This window comes from Podarcis bocagei (assembly GCF_964188305.1).
Source record: "Podarcis bocagei genome assembly, chromosome: W".
Taxonomy (NCBI): Eukaryota; Metazoa; Chordata; class Lepidosauria; order Squamata; family Lacertidae; genus Podarcis; species Podarcis bocagei.
The window spans coordinates 92,272,193-92,280,267 of record NC_138131.1 but is presented as its reverse complement, the minus strand read 5'-3'; the positions used below and the strand labels follow the sequence as shown (position 1 = coordinate 92,280,267).

At 40.2% G+C, this 8,075-nt stretch overlaps 1 long non-coding RNA gene across 1 annotated transcript; it reads left to right on the top strand.

The window, feature by feature from the left end:
• The first annotated feature begins 2,890 nt into the window (after positions 1 to 2,890).
• LOC308577941 lies at positions 2,891 to 7,751 on the top strand. The gene is made up of 3 exons (XR_014003782.1): positions 2,891 to 2,962; positions 4,635 to 4,830; positions 7,615 to 7,751. It is a non-coding gene; the product is annotated as an uncharacterized lncRNA (long non-coding RNA).
• The last annotated feature ends 324 nt before the right edge of the window (positions 7,752 to 8,075 follow it).

The following is an 8,075-nucleotide window of genomic DNA, read 5'->3' as shown; positions in this document are numbered from 1 at the left end:
CTTCAAAACGACCTTGACAGATTAGAGAACTGGGCAAAAACAAACAAGATGAATTTTAACAGGGAGAAATGTAAAGTATTACACTTGGGCAAAAAAAATGAGAGGCACAAAAACAAGATGGGGGACACCTGGCTTGAGAGCAGTACATGTGAAAAGGATCTAGGAGTCTTGGTTGACCATAAACTTGACATGAGCCAACAGTGTGACGCGGCAGCTAAAAAAGCCAATGCAATTCTGGGCTGCATCAATAGGAGTATAGCATCTAGATCAAGGGAAGTAATAGTGCCACTGTATTCTGCTCTGGTCAGACCTCACCTAGAGTACTGTGTCCAGTTCTGGGCACCACAATTCAAGAAGGACACTGACAAACTGGAACGTGTCCAGAGGAGGGCAACCAAAATGGTCTAAGGTCTGGAAACGATGCCTTATGAGGAACGGCTAAGGGAGTTGGGCATGTTTAGCCTGGAGTTAGTTCATTCGAGACCCAAATTTGATCTATTCTTGACATTGACTAATTGGTTCCGAATAAAATGTAAACTGTTTCTCCAGTGGATGTCTAAGTCTCCAAACATCAATTAGATTACAGTTTTTCGTCATTGAAAAGAAAGTCTTGGGTAGTTTTCCTTCTTTGCTAACCTGAAATTGTTCTTAACCTGAACTTTAGCTAATGGGGCCTCCTGCTGCCATTGAGCCGCCAGAGCACGATTTCTGTTCTCATCCTGAAGCAAAGTTCTTAACCTGAAGCACGATTTCTGGGTTAGCGGAGTGTATAACCTGAAGTCTATGTAAAACGAGGTACCACTGTATATATTTAAAAATTGCATCCAATTTTGACAGTGTTATTACAAACCACTTCATTCAGCCCTGCAACATCTTGCGAAGCAGCGATATACTAATATGCATCTGTTATTATGTGACATTGGTCAAGGCTTTCTGGGAAATAATATATGATGAGTTTAAAGAAAATGTTTGAAAATACATTTGTCAAAAAAGCCAGAAGCCTTCTCACTAGGTATAAGACTTCTTATGTCTGCAACGACGGCAGCAAGAATGCAACTAGCCCAATGGGGCTTAAATTGGATTGTTATGAATGAAAAAAATTAGTAAAAAAATATTTCAAAAGAGAATGCTACTTGCCCAATTAATGGGGCTTAGATCAGGTTATTCATGAAAGAAATGATAAAAAAATATTTAAAAGAAGAGAGAATGCTACTAGCCCAATTAATGTGGCTTATATTTGATTGTTATTAATGAAAAAATTAATAAAAAATAATTTAAAAAGAGAATGTCACTAGCCCAATTAATGGGGCTCATATGGGATTGTTATTAATGAAAAAATTAATGAAAAAATAATTTACAAAGAGAATGCCACTTGCCCAATTAATAGGGCTTAAATCAGATTGCTATGAATGAAAATAATAAATTCTTTAAAAGAAGAAGAGAGAACGCTACTAACCCAATTAATGGGGCTTCTATTGGATTGTGATTAATGAAAAATTAATAAAACATTATTTAACAGAAGAAGAGAGAACGCTACTAGCCCAATTAATGGGGCTTATATTGGATTGTTATCATTATCATTATTTTTCCAGGCCTTCCCATCTAGAGCCCAGAAACTCTGTAACAGTTACCTTCTCAAAGTGATGAATCGCCAGCCAGATTTCCCCTTGCGCATTGAACACACAGCCGAGGTTACTCCATGCCACAGCAAAGTTGGGTTGGGTCTCGATGGCTTTCAGGTAGCAGGCCTTGGGAGGGTCGAGAGGTAGGTAGGTACAGGGGGAAGGGGGTATTTGCACAAAAGAAAAGCAAGAGAAAAGTCCCAGTTAGCAGAGGCTTGACAACCATATGTCAGGAGTGCTCTGATGGTGTTTCCTGCTTGGCAGGGGGTTGGACTCGATGGCCCTTGTGGTCTATTCCAGCTGTATGATTCTATGATTCTACTTTAAATTTAACCATTACAGGTGGGTTTTTTTAAAAAAATTAATCCTGCTAATGTATTAACCTGTGTGCACTGCTTTTGTCAATATGCAATAAACGTTTCCCATTCTTTTTTATATTAAAACTGGAGGCATTTTTTCAGCTGCAATGGGCCTCCGGTGTCCTGTTAGTACCATTAGTTGGTACCATTTCTCGTACAGTTGATATTCCTTGCATAGATAGATTAGATAGATGATAGATAGTTAGATTAGATTAGATTAGATAGATAGATTAGGTAGGTAGATTAGATAGATACATATATAAGAAAGGTTGGTAGATGGATAGATAGATTAGTTAGATTGATTGATTGAGTAGGTAGATAGATTCAGGCATGGCCAAACCTGGCCCTCCAGCTGTTTTGGGACTACAACTCACATTGTCCCTGACCACTGGTCCTGTTAGGTAGGGATGATGGGGGTTGGAGGGCCAAGTTGGGCCACACCTGGATTAGATGGTAGGTAGGTAGATAGATTTGATAGATAGGGTAGGTAGATAGATAGATAGATAGATAGATAGGCAAGTAGATAGATAATAAGATAAAGTCGGTAGATTGATAAGGTAGGAAGGTAGGTAGGAGGCAGCCTAGGTCAAAGTTGACCCACTTATTTAAAAGTAACCATGCTGTTATACAGTGGTACCTCTGGATGCGAACGGGATCCGTTCCGGGGCCCCGTTCGCATCCTGAAGCGAACATGCTCGGGTCACAATTTGCTGCTTCCGTAGATGCGTGTGGCATCATTTTGAGTGTCTGCACGTGCGCAAGCTGCAGAACCCGGAAGTAACGGGCTCTGTTACTTCTAGGTCGCCACGGAGCACAACCCGAAAATGCTTAACCCGCAGCTACTTCAACCTGAGGTATGACTGTATTAGTAACAAAAATCTATTATCTTAAATATTTTCAGGCGGTGACCCTGGACCCCAACTTCCTGGATGCTTACATTAATCTGGGGAACGTCTTGAAGGAGGCGCGTATATTTGACAGGTAAGCAAATAGGCATAGAGCTTATATTCTCTTTTTTATATAAATGTTTTTTATTGGTTTTGCGTATAATCACATTACGTCTTATATTCTCAGTTTAGTGGTTGCACCCATACCCAAACTAACTCCCATTGTTGCCTAGAGGGTTGATTTTATTTAAAGCAAATTGATTTAAATCCCAAATCCATAAGACTTGATTTAAATCCCCCTTTTACCGGAAGGTTCAGCCTTGCTGGCATCCTCTTAATATTGACAATCGGAGGCAGGTTTCCTTTTTGGAATCCTAACTTCAGAGTCTTTTCTACAGTTATATCAAAATGATTTGGTTCTGCTATATACAGCCCGATTGTGACGAAATGATGGTGAGTTTTAATAAGTGAACACTTTTTATTTGAACAACTTTTCTGCTGTACTTGATTGGAAGGAGAAAAGAAACATTTCCTTCATAACAATTTAAGCAATTTATTTCACTAAAACAGTAACATGGTAGCATATGTATCCATGTTGCTTAACTGATGTGCTGAAACATTTTTTCCCCAAGAAAAACTTGGACTGAGTTTTCGCACACATGAAAAACTTAAAACAAATAATTCTTCCCCGAATTATTTATTTATTTATTTATTTCTACCCCGCTCTCACTGGCCAGGGCCGGGCTCAGGGCGGCTAACACCAAATATAAATTACAATAAAATAGAATAGAAAAAAACCCCAGTTAATTAAAATACAGCTTAAAATGCAGCCTCATCAAGACTACAAAGGGAGGAAACATCAGCTATTCACCCAAGCCAGCTATCCATGCTGGTGCTACATGGGCCAGCAAAAAAGCCACGGGAAAATTTATATACCAAATCCCATATAGGGTGTCAGAGTGAGTCTAAGCATAGAGCGAGTTAAAATAATCAAGCCTGGAGGTGACCATCGCATGGATCACTGGCCAGATCAGGGCGAGAAAGGTAAGGAACCAATTCCTTAATACGGCGGAGGTGGAAAAATGCCACCTTTGCTGTGGCTGCAACCTGTGCCTCCATGGAAAGAGAGGCATCGAAGGTTACACCCAAGCTCTTGACAGAAGGCTCTGGCACTAATTGCGCCCCCACAAGAGATGGGAGTTGGCCCCCCAACCCCATGTTGTCCTGACCCAGCCAGAGGACCTCTGTCTTCGAAGGATTTAACTTCAACTGGCTCCCACGCAGCCACCCAGCCACGGCTTCCAAGCATCTGGTCAGTGTGTCTGGGGCCGAGTCCATTGACAGATAAAGTTGGGTGTCATCAGCATATTGACGACAACTCAGCCCTAAACTCCGGACAATCTGGGCAAGGGGGCGCATAAAGATATTGAAAAGCATCTGGGAAAGGATTGTGCCCTGCGGCACTCCACACAACAAGGAGTGCCGCAGCGACAACTCCCTCCCTAGCGCCACCCTCTGTCCCCGACTTGAGATAAAGGAGCACAGCCATTGTCTGACTGTGCCCTGAATCCCCACGTTGGCAAGGCGGTGGTCCAAAAGTTTGTGATCGACCATGTCGAAGGCCGCTAACAAATCTAAAAGAATCAGCAGTCCCGGCCCGCCTCGATCCTCTTAATCGTCCTCCCAAAGCATTTTATTTTTTAAAAAACAGATTTTTATCCACCCTGGTGACAATGAAACTGAACCAGTCCTTGATCTCATTTCAGAGCCGTTGCAGCCTACCTACGGGCCCTGAGCCTGAGTCCCAACCACGCTGTTGTCCACGGCAACCTGGCATGTGTGTATTACGAACAGGGGCTGATCGATCTGGCAATCGATACCTACAAGAGGGCCATTGAGCTCCAGCCCCACTTCCCTGACGCCTACTGCAACCTGGCCAACGCGCTGAAAGAGAAAGGCAGCGTAAGAAACTGGTCCCTTTTGCCTTGGGGTGGGGGGAACATCTATATAAAAGATGTTTTATAGATGGTACTTAACACCTGCCAAAATAGCTAAAATGTATAAAACAAAAAAACTGTGCTGGAGGTGCAGTAAAGAAGAAGGGACACTTATACATTTCTGGTGGGCCTGTGAAAAAAAAATACAGAAACTTTCCTATTAGGCAGTGGTGTCCAAACTTTTTTCAAAGAGGGCCAGATTTGATGAAGTGAAGGGCCATAAGGGCCGACCAAAGTTGTTTACTTTTTTTAAGGATTGAAGTTGTTGAGCTCTTTTCTTAGGGTTTAAATTGTTGAACTTTTTTTAGGATTGAAGTTGTTTAGCTTTTTCTTAGGCTTTTACCCCATGCTGAATTGGCCAGATTAACAGAGACAATTAGGGCACAACCCAGACAAGAATTCCAAAAGGAATGGGGAAAATGCAGAGAATACTTTACCAAACAGTGCCCCAAAATATACACTTGGACTTGTTTCAATTAATTTCTACAGGAGACTTTGTGGTTTAAGTCATAATTAGGAAAAATTGTAATAATCCCATACAAAAGAAATAGTATACAAGAGGTAAATAAGGCAGCCATTTAACAGAATAAAGTCTTTTATTTTTATGTTATGTTTTCTTTGTGTAAGAGGATAGGAGTTTAATTTTGATAATTAGTCAATGGTGGTGGGTCTGTTTGTATGTATGAGTTGTTGTGGACTATGTTATAAATAAAATAAAAATTAAAAAAAGAAAATGAAACCGGTCCCTTTTGCTTTCTGTATGTCAGAGGGTTTGCTGAAAAAAGCCTTCCGGATGATGGTGACCTCGAAATTGGGCTCTTTGGGGGGGGGGATTTGGGGTACAGAACCTAGAAGAAGTCCTCTTTTATTTTTTCCTTTGTCATATCGTCACATACAACTTTGCTCATACCAAGCGTCGACTCCCCTCCCCCTTCCCCCGCTCCCACTCCCTGGCTTTCTTAAGCAGTCACGATCCTCTTAGCATTTCTATATCACCCTTTAAAAATTGTCCAGTAGCACCTGATGATGATGATAATAATAATAATAATAATAATAATAATAATAATAATAATAATAATAATAATAATAATAATAATAAAATTTATACCCCGCCTATCTGGCTGGGTTTCCCCAGCCACTCTTGGCGACAAAATATTAAAATACAATAGTCCTTCCCTAAACAGGGCTTGCTAAACTTGGCTTCTTCTTGGTATAATTTTTTGTATGCAGGTCCACTTCTTCAGATACAAAAGCTTCTACCAAGACCAAACTGAGTTGGTCTGCAATGTGCTACTGGACAATTTATATATTTTTTATATATTTCAACTGCGTTAGACCACCACAGCTGCCTACCTGAACATATATCGCCCTATTTACCTTCTTACTCTACTTAAAACAATTTACTTTAGCATTTGTAAATCACTTTCAAAAATTAGCCTCTGGTTTTTTTAATAACAGTATATTTAAAGATCTTTTTCAATTCTTTGTAAATCATATCCCAGTAGACTTTGACTTTAGTGCACATCCACCACCTATGGACGAAATTCCCTTCCTTCTCCTTGCATTTCTAGCGTGCCTTATCTTGAGTTATATATATTTTAGCAAGTTTAGTCGGCGTCAAATACCACCTATACGTCACCTTCATTAAATTTTTAATTAGTGCTGTACATTCAATAAATTGTTTTTGCCCATAATCTTTCCCACTTATCTAATTCAATGTTATGACCAAAATCTTGAGCCCATTTAATCATAACCGACTTAACTTCTTCATCCTTTGTATGCCATTCTTATATGTTTTTGGCAATGATTTTCTTTTACTATCTAGCAACTCTGTCTCTTAATTTTGATTTAGTATGACCAAAACCATTTCCCTTACTGTCTTCCTTAAATACATCTTGCAAAAGACGGTAAGTGTGCGGGAAAGAGAGTTTGAATCGGATTAGTCTGCTCTTGTATTTATGTTCCCCTAAACCAAGCATGTCCAAAGTCCACTTTGGGGGCCTTCCACCCATCTCTCCTAGATCTCAAAATGCATTGGTTTTGTCATATTTCCTGCTATCCTGCCAAAGAATTTAAATTTTCCCAATGTTCTTTTAGACCAGGCATGTCCAAAGTCCAGTTCAGGGGCCTAATCTGGCCCTCTGGTCGATTTAATCCGGCCCTCGTGGCGGTTTATTTACTAGGGCAAAACTTCCCCCCAAAAAGCTCAAGAACTTTAATCCTAAAAAAAGGTCAGCACCTCTGAGGTCAAATCCTTAAAAAAGGCTCAACAATTGTGGGGTTTTACTGTTAATATGCTTCTTCTTAATTGCATTTCACTATTAATATACTTCTTAATTGTATTTCAGTTCAACAATGACTTTGATAAAATACATCTTTTGTGACGTGCAGAAGGCTTGAGTTACCTATGAGGTGCAACAGTTACCATATAGCATATATTCAATATAAAAAACAGCAACAATTGGTTGTTGACAAAGGACAGCTGGCATATATATATAAAAGATATTAACTGATATGCATGCCATTCCAGATATAGCTATATAATCTCTACTGTTGGTAAGAGAAGAACTTTGGAGCAGGCATTTTCAAAAAAAGAGTTTTTTATGAACCGCTCTAATACCAAGTTACCGTCAGGAGCTGAGGGGCCGTATCAAACCTCAATCCAGCCATCACATCACAGAGCAGCCTTTTGGGCTCCTGTGAAAGACATACTAATATTCGTGTAAAAACTCTGTTTTGTGTTTCGAAGGTTGCCGAAGCCGAGGAATGCTACAATACAGCTCTCCGTTTATGTCCGACTCACGCGGATTCTCTTAATAACCTGGCGAACATCAAGCGAGAACAAGGGAATATCGAGGAGGCTGTCCGCCTCTACCGGAAAGCTCTTGAGGTACGTGCGTGGAGAATTACAACAATTAAATTGAGATATAAGGGTTAGGCATGCGTACCCTGGACTCCTAGTCTGGGTCTTTTTAAAAATCGCCGATCAAATTTTTCTTGATCAATAACGGAAATAATGGTGAAGAAGTGAAAGTGAAGTAGCATTTTGAGGCTCGACAAAGCATGGTCCGATAAGTCCCTTTTGGAAGGAAGAGGGTCTGTCCCCCTTTTTATATTCCTAGGCCTCCTGGAATGACCAAAAATCTGCTTTTTCATCAGAAGAACAATGCAAGGTGTTAAGGAACGGTACAGAAATTGAAATAAAAGCTG